This window comes from Nicotiana tabacum, chromosome 24 (assembly GCF_000715075.1).
Source record: "Nicotiana tabacum cultivar K326 chromosome 24, ASM71507v2, whole genome shotgun sequence".
Classification (NCBI taxonomy): domain Eukaryota; kingdom Viridiplantae; phylum Streptophyta; class Magnoliopsida; order Solanales; family Solanaceae; genus Nicotiana; species Nicotiana tabacum.
Genome location: NC_134103.1, coordinates 104,415,345 through 104,429,313, shown reverse-complemented (window position 1 = coordinate 104,429,313; position 13,969 = coordinate 104,415,345).

Sequence of the window (13,969 nt, the reverse complement as noted above, 5' to 3'; positions counted from 1 at the left end):
TAATCCTCATTCTGATGACACCCTTTTCTTGAAGCAAACGTCCAATCTGCTGGGCCCGAGCCTCCAACACTTGTGCATCTGTGTTGTTTTGGTCTTGTAACTGCTGCATGCTTTCTTGTAATTGATAAATCAATGCGTAGCAATGCTCTCTTTCTGCCTTGAAATCCTTTGTTTTCTTGACTATTTCATTCTCAAGGGCAACCATCCTTTTCTGTAAAACTGCTGCTTCTTTGTCATATTTCTGCTTCAACTGGTGGACTAATCTAGCTTGTTCCTCCACACCTTTGGCCAACTTTGCTTGAGCATTTAACAAGTCTCTTTCGGCCTTTGTCAAGTCAAAACCGTTGCACTTTCCGCCTCAGGTTGGTTATAATTTTCTCATCTCTCTCACTTCTTGCTGGTGCCTCGGCGGCTATTTTCATTCTCTGGATTTGGGCTCGAAGGGATTCATTTTCCTTGGCCAACCTCTTCTTTTCCCCTTCATCTTCAGCTGCCTGCAAACTACTATCAAATTTGATTTTTTCGATTTGTTCTTCTAGCTTGCTTATGGTGGTCCGGTACTCCCTTTCTTTGGCTAACCAAGCCCACTGCTCTTGCGATGCGTCAACAAATTCTTGGATATGAGGTCTTTTAGTTGGTCGTTCGGGTTCACCACTCGTCGCGACTCTCTTTCCATACCAGGCAATATAACTAGGTAAGACCTCACCTTTAGACAAATCACGTACTCGGGTGTTTGCCCCCAAATACTGGCATTCGCTCCAAATTTGGCGAACCGCTTCTTCGGGAAATTGGGCATCAGGACGGATTTCGACCATATAAGTGCTAAGATCTTCATCTCTAGGAATTGTCTGGCATCTTCCAAGCTGTCTCAAAACCCGGTACGGAGCATAGGGTTGGATGCTTCGGAGACCCATTAGCAAGAAGTAGGGACCAGTGGCGGGCATATAAACAATCTCATCAACGGGAAGCCAACCCAATGTCCATTCTACCTGATCTGCGGTCGTAGATTGAAGGCGGGTAATCCAATCTTTGACCCCTTTCGGCATCTCGAATCCTGTTACTCGTGCACTAAACTCTTCAATGCAGTTTTTTCCCGTAGACCCATAGTTCATGTATCGAGGATGATGACAGAGGTGTTCGATCATCCACATTTGCAACAACAGGTTGCATCCCTCGAAAAAACTGGCTCCGGCCTTACAGAACGTGAGGGCTCGGAATATATCTGATACGATCATGGGTGCGAGAGTACTCTTGGCCTGAGTAGTCAAAATGTGGACAACCCCGGCTATCCGCAAATCAATGTGCTCGTCCTCCCTTGGAAACACCAAAAGTCCTAAAAATGCCACCATGAAGGCAAAACATCTATGGGTCTCCCATTTTGATCGGTTTCCTTTACCGCAGAGTCCATTTTCAGGGTCTTCGAATCCCCCTAGATGCCCGTATCGCTGATATAGAAAATGAAAAGTGGAAATTCCCCGTGCTAGACTTCCCGTCTTGATTTGTCTGCTTATCTTTAGTAAGTCCAGAAACTTGTGGGGAGTAACAGTCCTTGGAGATACCAGGTACTTGTGTCTCAGTCCTTCCGTGCTCCCAGTATAACCCGCCATTTCTTCCAAAGTGGGCGTAAGCTCAAAATCTGAGAAGTGTAAAACATTATGAGCGGGGTCCCAGAATGCCACTAATGCCTCTATCAGGTCCCTTCTAGGTTGAATTTTCAATAGTCCTGTGAGCGCCCCTAGGTATTGGTTGACCATGTCTCTTCCTTGTTTTCCCAAATCCTCCCACCACATGTGGAGTGCCAGTGGAATCTGATCCATAACCTTCACAGGTAAGTTCTGAACGGTGCTCATTCTGCACATTTTAAATTAGGGTGACCAGATTAAAATTTTGTACAAAACTGACCATGAAAAGATAATTTTGCAAAACACAACCGAAAACAAATCACGGCCACTTTTGCAAATACGGCCTTTCAACACTTTGTAGGAGAAGATTTTAGGGTTGTGTTTGCTAAGTGGTCAAAAAAGAAAGAGAAAGACTTATAAAAAGAAAGAAAATATTTTTTGGATTTTAATTTCATTTATTTTCTTTTTCTAATGAAAGACTCCTACAAATAAAATATTATTTTTTAATCTTTTATTTGTTTGAGATTTTTTCTAAAAAAAAAAAGACTCCTAAAAGAAGGAATTAAAGGAAATATTTTTGGATTTTTTAAAATGGGGTCTCAAAGAAAGGCTTTCTAAACAAGGAAATAAATGAAAATATTTTTAGATTTTTCTTGAAAATTGGGGGCCGGAACCGATGAGGTTTGCCTACGTATCTCACATCCGGTGAAAATCAGACCCGCGTAGTTCGGTGAGTTTTGACTCGTGAAAAAAATAGGACTTGTATTTTCAAAGACTCATCCTTTTCTTTTCTCTCTTTTTTTTTTTAAAATTCGGCAGAGTTTCAAGATATTTTGAACACCGGTATTTTCCGGATGTTTCTCTATCCTACCTCACTTCTTGATTTTGCTTGATTTTCTTTCCCTATTCTAAAATCCGGTCAACATACAAGCCGAAACCGATAAATGCACAAGTAGCATGTAGAAATGTATCATAATGGTCTTTTAAATTGGGTACACCTGTCCTAGACAGACCCAACCCCTGTGTTGAGTCTTCAAAGTCAAATGCACGTGATGCAAACAAACGTACCTACTAGGGATCCGACATGAGGCTATGTTATTCTAGGTTTAAAACCCTGGGTGTATGGTACTAGACCTGGCTTACCCGAGCGGACAACTCGAGCCGAGGGGGGGGGCAATGTACCGGTAACCAAAAGGCCATACGGCTTTGTAACTGATCCGATCCTCATTCTAAATTAGGATATGACACTAACAGAAAAGAAGTCACGCCAGCGTGCACTTCCCAGAAGATTTAGAAGACTTAGAGAGGAGAATGGTTTCGTGACAGTTTATATACAGTCCAAACAATATCAAAGCTGTAAAAATAAGCATTTAGCACATTAGGCTCAAACACGTAAAAAAAATCAGATAATAAGTAAAAGCCAAGTATAACAGTCATTTAAGCTCGAATTCTGAACCCTGAACCAGAGATTCTGGGTTCGGTTCCCCAGCAGAGTCGCCAGAGCTGTCACACCTCCTTTTTCCCGAAGGGATGGGGGAGAGGGATTTTTTCCAATTAATGTGACAATATTCGAAATGGGATTATTTATTTGATCAGAGTCGCCACTTGGAATAAGTTATGGTGTCCCAAGTCACCGGTTTATTTTAAATCCCAAATCAAGAAAATTTGACTCTATTTATGGTCTGCGAACACAGAAGACCGGGTAAGAAATTCTGTTAATCCGGGAGAAGGTGTGAGGCACTTTCGAGTTCCGTGGTTTTAGCACGGTCGCTCAACTATTAATAATTGGCCTAATTATCTGATTTAATACATGTTTTAAAATCTATTGTGTTTTTTAGCTTTCTGACCGCTTTTAATATTTATGAAATTATTTGAAACAAGTCACGATGTCGTACACTTGTCGTTTTGGTACAGATTGCAAACCGCGCCACGTGAAACGCACCCGTAATTTACAACATGTTTATTTTTTATTATTAGAAGTTATGGTCGAGTCACGTGAAACGCACACTCGAATTTGAAATTATGCATCATGACTATGCCACGGGAACCGTACCCATAATCACGATGATTTATTTATGAATCGCACCTAAAGCAAGCTACAATGTTCAAAATGCCTCATTTTTCTTAACAATTAAATTCATTTGTTAGACTGAGCCCAATCCTAAAGCATATAGACAGTTTAATCATTAATGGACTCTAATGGGCGTGTCCTTTCCCCATTCCCCCACAAACATTTAAAATTAACTCATTCAAATTATTCAAATTATTTACTCACAAAGATAAGATAGCAGTCAACACATAAAAGAAAAGAGAGAAAATAATAGCTCGACAGAACAAACACGACAATAAAATCAGGACAAAAGTGGTGAATCACAGTGTGATAAGAGCTTAAAACCCGTCCAGACCCCTTCTTTTCTTTGGGTTATCATGCTATCTAACCTCTCATTTTCTTTTATTCCCTTTTATCTTCATAACTGTTAATTTCTCAAGTTCACTTGCAGACTCCAATTAGTATCATGCAGCCTCTCATTAGTCTTACAGAAATACACAAACAATTGAATTCAAATCAAAACACGTCAGAATGGACCATTCACAACACCAATACTGCTTTCGACTTCCATTATTTGAACCAACCAAAATTCTCAAACACAAATAACATCAATGTTATAGCCAAACTGTCATCAGAAACATGTCAAATATATCAACTCGAGAAGAAAATTCATTAGCGGTTCATGAGAACGTAATCCGTGCAATTAACCATTTAACAATGACTCTTATAAAGAATTTGAAGCAAGATACCACAATTCCAACTCAATTAAGCTCGAAATTACCCAAATTTGCAACAGAAAATGATGAGATAATTTGAACAAATCGAGTTGAACGCAGCAGAAGATCAACCATATGATTTCAATGAATTCCCAGGGAACTAGATATTCGACTCGCACCTGAACTCTTCAACTGATATCAATTACTTGCACTTAATCTCAATAAGAGCAAACAGATGACACCAAGCATCTTTATGATGAGAACAGATTCAATTGAAAATCGACAACAAAATCAAATTTAGTCCTCATGCTCAAAACTGTTAAGTTCAACACTGGACAACCAAGGTAGACTCATGAACATCACAGGAATTGAATTCTAACATTTTGATTAAACAAAATGGACTATCAGACACTCGGCAAGAGAGTCAGAAAATATTTTTTTAAAATACAAAACTCCACGATTGAAAACATTAGATTTTTCTGAGCTGTAATCAGTAATCACGAAATCTGACCAACTCGTTACAGAACAAAACAGGATGGAATAAGAATGACATTCAGAATATATGGAAATCTAAATTCGACCTCAAACATTCAAATCAAAATAGTTCCATCTAAATGAGCTCTTAAACATATACTGAACTAATCAAACCCCGACTCTTATCACACTTTGATCAACACCAAAACAAAAGCAAGGGAAAGAGAATGGACCTTAAAGAGGATTTCAATTAAAGCTTCTGTTCGGATGAAATACAAGCAAGGAAATTGTACAATGGACTCGACCAGCAGTGAATGAAGTCGTGACATGCAAGTCAGGAACCACGAGCCGACCTCGAACGACAGTTTCAACTCAACGGCAAACCTCAATCAAACTCCATAAGAACCTCACGAACGGTCGACGGACCTCAGCTAAACTCCATTTTTTTGATAAAACAAATCAGAAGCATATATATATATATATATATATATATATATATATATATATATATATATATATATATATATATATATATATATATATATATATGTTTTTTGATTTAAAAATCCAAAAAAAAATAAAAAAATAAAAGAGAACTCTCCAATTTTTATATGCGAACCAACTGAATATGAGAAGGAAGAACCTTCAAAAATCCGAAAAAAAACCTAGCCCTTTTTTTTTCTCCTCCTTCTTTCTATCCGAAAACTTGGATTATATACCCACTCTAGAAGCTTCTCCTTTCCCTCCAAGTCACGCCCAAAATCCCTCTCCCCTTCCGAAAATCCAGGAAAATTTCCACATCGAACAAAACCCGGACAAATGGAAGGCATGGATGTGATTTCACTCGCATCCAACTGCTCCCATTTATCCGAGATTCATCCAAAGAAATCAAAACGTGTGAGGGAGGTGAAGATGAGAATATTCTGTCAGAAGTCGTTATGCCATGTGGAGAAAGAGACGATGAGGAGGGGACCATGGGCACGTGATTCCGGTGAGGTTGGATGGTGATGCGGCGGCGGTGGGGGTGAGAGTGTGCGGGTGGTTAAGCTTTTAGGTTTAGGGTTTGAGGTAGGTTAAGATTTTATGTGGTTAAGAGAATTGATGTGGGGCGTTAGATGAGAAATGATGGGTGGCTGAGATTAAAAATAAAATGGGCGGGTCAAGGGTTAAAACGGGTTTGGACTGGTTTAAGCGAGGGAGCCGATTTGGGCTCCTTCTTGCCTGAAACTGGGCCTCTAAGTTGGGCTAATTGCTGCAAATTGGGACAACTTTATCTTATTATAAAGATGTATAGCTAACACATGTATTAAATATAAAGATGAAACTACTTTTGGTGTTTTTCAAATATTGTAATTGAAGTAAAATAAATTAAGACTCAAAGAACCACTACACAATATATAAAATATGCAAGAAAAATTAATATAGCTTAAAGACGTGACGGGTCAAAAATTACGTGCTTACAGTAATAACAAAATTTTAAGATTATTTACTTACTTATAATATTAACTATTAAGTAAATCTATTCATGTCCTTATTCGTAATTTGATACTTAAAAGCACTTTCTGAAAAGTTTGGCCAAACACAAATTATTGTTCAAAAATATTTTTCAGAGTGATTAGCCAAACACAAACTGCTTCTCTCCAAAAGTACTTTTTTTAAAAGCACTTTTAAGAAAAACACTTATCAAAATAAGGTGATTTCTCCGACTTGACTAAACGGGCTATCATTCTTGATTACCTGCCAAAACACTCAATTCTCATTATTCAAAGGCTGTGTCATCCGGCTTTTCTTTTGCCGGTTATGCTTATTTACTGGTCAGTTTTGGGCTAAATATACAAATTGACTTGAACTACAGAATAAATGAATTTAGTCGGGTTGTGCACAAACTTGATCTATTATTAATCTATCTCATGTCCAACCCATTTAAAACTTGGACGAGTTAAGGTTAATTTTGTCACCCCAAATTAGATGTTATTGAAGTTTCTACTGATCTGCTTATCTAAAATCTGAAGTAGTTTTGGTTTTGATAGGGGAGAAGAAAATATAGATTTAGGGGAAAGATTGAAAATGAATTTTGAATAGAGAGTTCTAAGAATTATGAAAAGGGTGAGTGAGATGACTATACGGGTGATTGTTAAATCGGAGCGGCCATTGTTTTTGGTTAGGTTGTAGCCGGAGGTGGGAGGGGATCACTTGAAATTTTAGGATTTATTTTTCAAATATAAAATGAAAAAGTGAAAAAAGGACTCTCACGCACTCAAAACTAATTTTAAGACACACAATTTGCCACATCAGACACTTGTGTTTAAGAGACACACTTTTATCGAGTTAAAGACACACGGAGAAGATAACCGAAGAGTAGAGATGGAGCATGATGATCCCATTGTATAAGAACAAGAGTGACATCCAAAATTGCAATAATTATCGGGGTATCAAGTTACTAAGTCATACCATGAAGGTTTGGGAGAGGGTGATGGAGCTGAGGGTGAGGAAGATTGTGTCTATTTCTTAGAACCAATTCGGATTTATGTCGGCACGTTCAACCATGGAAGTCATTCACCTTGTTAGGATTTACGCATGGTGTTCATCGACTTAGATAAGGCTTACGATAAAGTTTTGGGAGAGCTTCTGTGGAGATATTTGGAGACTAGAGGTATTCTTGTTACATACATTAAGGCTATTAAGGACATGTATGATAGAACTAAGACTCGAGTGAGGACAGTGGGAGGGGACTCAGAACCTTCCCAGTTATGATGGGGTTACACCAGGGGTCAGCTCTCAGCCCATTTCTATTTTTCCTAGTGATCGACGTATTGACGCGCCACATTCAAGGGGGAGAGGGTGTCGTGGTGCATGTTATTTGTAGATGACATTGTACTGATTGACGAGATGCGCAGTGCTGTTAACAAAAGGTTAGAGGTTTGGAGGCAGGCCCTGAAGTCTAAAGGTTTCAAGTAGAGAAGGAATAAAATAGAATACTTAGTGTACAAGTTCAATGATACAACTCAGGTAGTGGACGATGTTGTGAGGCTGGATTCATAAATCATCCCTATGAGAGAGGGTTTTAAGTATCTTGGGTCAGTTATCAAGAGAATGGGGAGATCGACGAGGATGTCACACATCGTTATTGGAGAGGGATTGATAAAATTGAGGATCACATCCGGTGTCTTATGTGATAAGAATGTACTACCAAGACGTAAAGGGAAGTTCTATAGAGCGGTAGGCAGACCGACTATGTTGTATAAGGCAGAGTGTTGACCAGTCAAGAATTTTTATATTTAGAAAATGAAGGTGACTGTAATGAGGATGTTGATATGGATGTGCGGGTATACCAGATTAGACAGAATTAGAAATAAAGTTATCCGGGACAAGGTGGGCGTGGCCTCTGTGGAGGACAAGATGCAGGAAGCGAGACTAAGATGGCTCGGGCATGTGAAGAGAAGAGGCACAAATGCACCAACGAGGAGGTGTGAGAGGTTGGCCCTGGACGGCCAACGAAGAGGTAGAGACAGGCCGAAGAAGTATTAGGAAGAGGTGATTAGGCGTGATATGGCGTTGCTCTAACTTACTAAGGATATGACCATGGATAAAAAGGAGTGGAGGTTGAGAATTAGGATAGAGAGTTAGGTAGCCGAGCTTTGTCTTTGTTTGTTATAGTAGCTTTAGTACATCACTTAATGTCTTTCGTGTATTTTTATATTTTTAGACTTCTGTTATTACTTGTTGTTGTCTTCGTTTCGATTTTCTAATTGCACTTCCTAGTGTTAGTTTGTGTTTTCGCTTGGTTTTCTGATTGGTTTGCTTGTCATTGTCATTGTCATTGCCCCTTCCCTTTATCTTTTCTGAGTCGAGGGTCTACCAGAAACAACCTTTCTGCCTTTTAAAGGTAGGGGTAAGGTCTGTATACTCACTACCCTCCTCATACCCCACTTGTGAGAATATACTAGAATTGTTATTGTTGTAATCACTAAATTTAAATGTCTAACTTACACATACAATGTTAGCCTTACATTGGCCTACCTTTTTTTTTTTTTTTTTTTGGTTTGTTGTTTTCACTTTTCCAAACTTTTCTTGTGACAATCCTTTTCTAGTAAAAATTCTTAAGGAAAATGAAATTCATGTTCTCTTTGGTTAAGGTGATCTCCTAATTTTTTGAATATTGATTGGTTGATTTCTTCTTCTACTGATTTGTGTTAGCATCACTCTATTTTAAAATTTTTGTATATCAATTTTCTTTTGAATCTGCCGATCAAATTTTTTTTGTTTGGGAAAATACATAAATTCCCCCTTAAATTTGTTCCGAAAATTCGATTGCACACTTTAATTTTACGATCATTTATTTACCCCCTTATTCTTATTTGAAGTGAAATAAATATCACCCTAAGACTGCAGTACCAGTCTCATATCGTGAGGTGATTTACACACACGCCACGTCATTGCCACATCAACACCACGTTAGAGCCATATCAGAAATTACCTAAATTTTGATTTTTTAAAATTCTTTTTTATTTCTTTTTGTTTATTCACATATTTTCTTTTCCTTACTTATATTTTTATACACTGATTAATCCCTAATTAATCATTAAAATTTCTCATAATTAAATCTTTTTCATCACCCGATCAGAAATCACCCCATCGCTCTATCTCACTAGAAACACATCTCCTGCCTCCCCTACCACTGGTTTTATGCTATTTACCACCAAATCCATCACCAAACATAACCACCACCATTTCCATCTTCTTCACAATTCCTCTTCATATCACAACATCTTGGTCCATTGATGGTCCAAAAAAATTCATTTGGACTTTACGTTTCCTTTTTATTTTCAAAACTACGAAAAATTTATTATCGTATCAGGTAAATTTCACAAATGGTCATATAGCTATGACTTTTTTTCACTAAAGTCATATAACTTTGTTTTCTCACACAAAAATCATATAACTATGACTTTTTTTCACCAAAGTCATATAACTATGTTTTCTCACACAAAAATCATAAAAAATTTACTAACTCACACAAAAATCATAGTGATTGAAAAATATAATTTTTTAGTAGTATTTTTTTATTTTCTTATTTTCAGTCTAATAAATAATAATCCAATTAAAATAGGGATGTGCCAACCCGACCTGACCCACCCGACCCAATACTCATATATAAAAATTAAAATAATACTAAAAGTGAATAGTAAATCCTTAAAAATATGATACTTCTATCTTTTATTTTTTTTTTTCAAGATTTTTATTCAAATCGATAGCATTTTTATTTCAAGTGCTCTCTAATTATACTTTTTTTTTCTTTTCAGAATCTTATGCATTCCGAACTAAATTTCTTATGGGGGAAGAATTCACTTTTAATATTATTTTAACTTACATATATGAGTATTGGGTCAGGCTAGGTTGGGTCATTCCTATTTTTGTGTGAGTTAGTGAAAGTTTTATGATTTTTGTGTAAGAAAACAAAGTTATATGACTTTGATAAAAAAAAGTCATAGTTATATGATTTTTGTGTGAGAAAATAAAATTATATAATTTTGATGAAAAAAAGTTATAGTTATATGACTATTTGTGAAATTTACCATTGTCATATCCTTAATATGTTGGAATTGAATGAAAACAAGAAAAGAAAAGAAGATGAGGAGCAAAAAGCGAGAAAGGAAAAAATTTAAAAAACAAAAAAAAGAAGAAGAAGAGGAAGGAGGAGGATATGGGGAAGACACATCTCCTCCCTCTGCTCCCAAATCTTTGACGAATACTCCTCTATTTGACTCACTTTTTCATTGATAGTACGGACAAGAGTCTGATTTACCCATCTACTATCATAAATAAGTCTTATTTACCCTTAGTTTAATTTTTTTATCAAAAATATCCCTACAGTTATACATTAGGTTCATATTTACTCCTTACACGTTAAAACGGGTTACATTTTCCCTTCGTTATACTTTAGGATCATAATTATCCCCCGCTCTTCAAAAAAGGTTACATTTTTCATTCGTTATACTTTCTTGACATATTTATCTTTACAATTATACTTTAGGATCATATTTACCTCTCATTCGTTAGATCACCATGTACCTTTGTTTTCCTACATGGTGCCTATGTGGTTTTTGTTTCTTCCAATTTAAATATGGTAACCTATTTAAGATAATTTAACCCGCTCACCCAGTTTAATTAAGACAAACTAACTAAAATAAATGGAAATCATAATTCCCAATCCCCCCCATTCGTCCATCTCTCTTCTCCGGGTCAGTTCCATATTTTTCGGAGAGCGAGAAAATTTTGGACAGTGAGTGAATGAAACTATAGTGTTATCTCTAATTGATTTATTTAATTATTTCAACTTTGTCTATGTTAATTTGTTTCCCTTTAATACTTAGGAGTTAGGAGATATGAATCACTCAATGATGTTTTAAAGTGTTTGTAGAGATACAACTCTGTAAAGTCTATACTCAGTCAATTGACCTTGATTGATCCACGAAAAGTAATTTCCTGATACGACATTTATGAAGAATGTGCGAAATACAATAGTTGTCACGATCCAAAATCATACCTGTCGTGATGGCGCCTATCTTAATACTAGGCAAGCCGACAACCTTCATAAACCATAATTTTTTTTAAATGCGGAAAATATAATAATTAATTTAAGGGACAACCCCACACATACTGATATAAATACACTCCCAAAACTTGGTGTCATTGAGTACATGAGCATCTATATATTAAAAGTCTGAAAAACCCGATCTATAATAATCCGAGACCAAATACAATAAACAAAAGGGTAGGGAAGGAAAGACAAGGTCTGCGAAACATAGCAACTACATCTGAATCTCCGAAAAATCAACTGTGTGAAATAATCAACACCCACTGTGTCCGAGATCACCTGGATCTGCACACGAAGTGCAGGGTATAGTATGAGAACAATCAACTCAGCAAGTAATAATAAATAAGGAACTGAAAGTAGAGACAAATTTCTCAGCTAAATCCAAATACAGTACTTTCCAATATAAAAGGGTAGGCATGATTTCAAGTTCAACATTTAATATTTCACAGAAATTTCATATCAAATTTGATTGACACAGAAAATAATATTTTCCCGAATTTCCAAAATAGTGATATATGACAGCTGAAATGCAGCAAATAATGCAATCAATGCATCCTCTCAGAGTAACAATTACCCAGTCCTCCCATTTACTCCAACCTCACATATAAGGTTGTACTGATTGATAGGTCATAAACCATATAAGTGACTGTGAGGTTGGAGTGAATGTAAAGCATAAGTTGAGCAGTAAATGGGAGAACTGGGTTATAATACTCAAAATAACGGACCGAGTATGACATTTTATATGGTTTATGACCTATAAAATGAAAGGTCTATGTGTCAAGTTTCTAATGCTTCAAACCGTTCGTCATTTGGAGATTTCTACAAGAAGTTATGACCTTTTAACTAAAGGGTGACAGAACAACTATGTGGTCTTGCGTAACCTACGCATCATAGCAGCGTAGCCTACGCACCATAGCAGCGTAGCCTACGCACCATAGCAGCGCAGCATACACACCATTACGTAGGCAAAATCAGCATGGAAGTGAGGGGGAGGGGGTTTAAGTTGCATAGCTAATCTGCGTAGGCTACGCAGCCAGCCTACACAGCTCATTTTCTATAAAACAGGGGAGGTTCGGGGAGAGAGAAAAAGATAACATTTTTGGCTAAGTTTTGGGTTCTAGAGAGAAGGTGGAGCATCCTCAACCCAAATACACATCAAAGGTGAGTTTTATGATATTTTTATAATGGATTAACACTAGTTAATGGTAGTATTAACATCTACATGGATTGAAATTCATAGGGATTTCTCTAATCTTCAAGAATCATTCAAAAGGGTTCAAGTTAGGGTTTGAGCTACAAGAGGTAAATTCTCCACCCTACACTTAAAATACAACTATGGATTAAGTATTTGGAATATATTTTGAAGTAGAAAGTACCAATTGGTTGAAGAATTATGCTAGTCCTTGAAATGAGAATTGTGAGTTAAGGTTCTTGAATATAGAAGAAGATGAATAGTGAATTTTTGAATTATATAACCTAGATTGGGGCTTAAAGGCCAAGGATGAAATCTATTAAGGATAAAAGGGATATGTATGGGTGAATTGGGCTTGTTGAAGACTTACAATCAACTTGTTAACCTTTAATGGATATCGGCACATATATTTGAAAATGTTTTGATGTCTTGGAATGTCTAATGTAGATATTGGCATGTTGGCGACGTTTGCGAGTTCTAAATGAATTGGAGCGTCGTATTATTATTTGAAGCTTGGACTTGAGGTAAGTAACAATTTTAAATTTGGTTCTGAAGGTATGAAACCTCGGATCATGTGTTATGTGATTGGTTTTGAGGTGACGCATATGCTAGGTGACGGGCGTGTGGGCATGCACTGTAGGAATTGTGACTTGGTCAAATTCCATGGAACTGTGTAGTTAAATTATCTGTTGATATACGTACATTCTCTACGTGCTAGGGAAAATTGAGCTGAGACTCGTATAAAAATATCATGCTTAGACATATGCTGTTAATATTGATACCCACTGGGGTAATTTCTGTGGTTGAATTATATGTTCAAATTATAATTTCACACTCAGTCATATTTATTCATTTCATATCATATCTCAGTCTCTGTTGCTATTTATTAAAACATCATATTATCAATTTTGGGCTGATTATCATGATTTCTGAGAGCCCGAGAGACTGGCGAGGTTGATGATTGAGTGAGGCCGAAGGCCTAATTATGAGGATATTTATGGATCGGGCTGCACGCCGCGACATGTTTTATTGATTTATGCCATGATTGGCTTAATATAACGCTTGGGCTGAATGAGCCCCTCCGAAGTCTGTACACACCCTAAGCGAGCGCAGGTACCTACTGAGTGCGAGTGCCGAGTGCTGAGTGACTGTGAGAAATGAGTGACTGTGAGGAAAGAGTGACTGTGAGGTTGGAGTGAATGGGAGGACTGAGTGATTGCTTCTCTGAGAGGATGCATTGATTGCATTATTTGCTGCATTTCAGCTGTCATATATTACTATTTTGGAAATTCGGAATAATATTATTTTCCGTGTCAG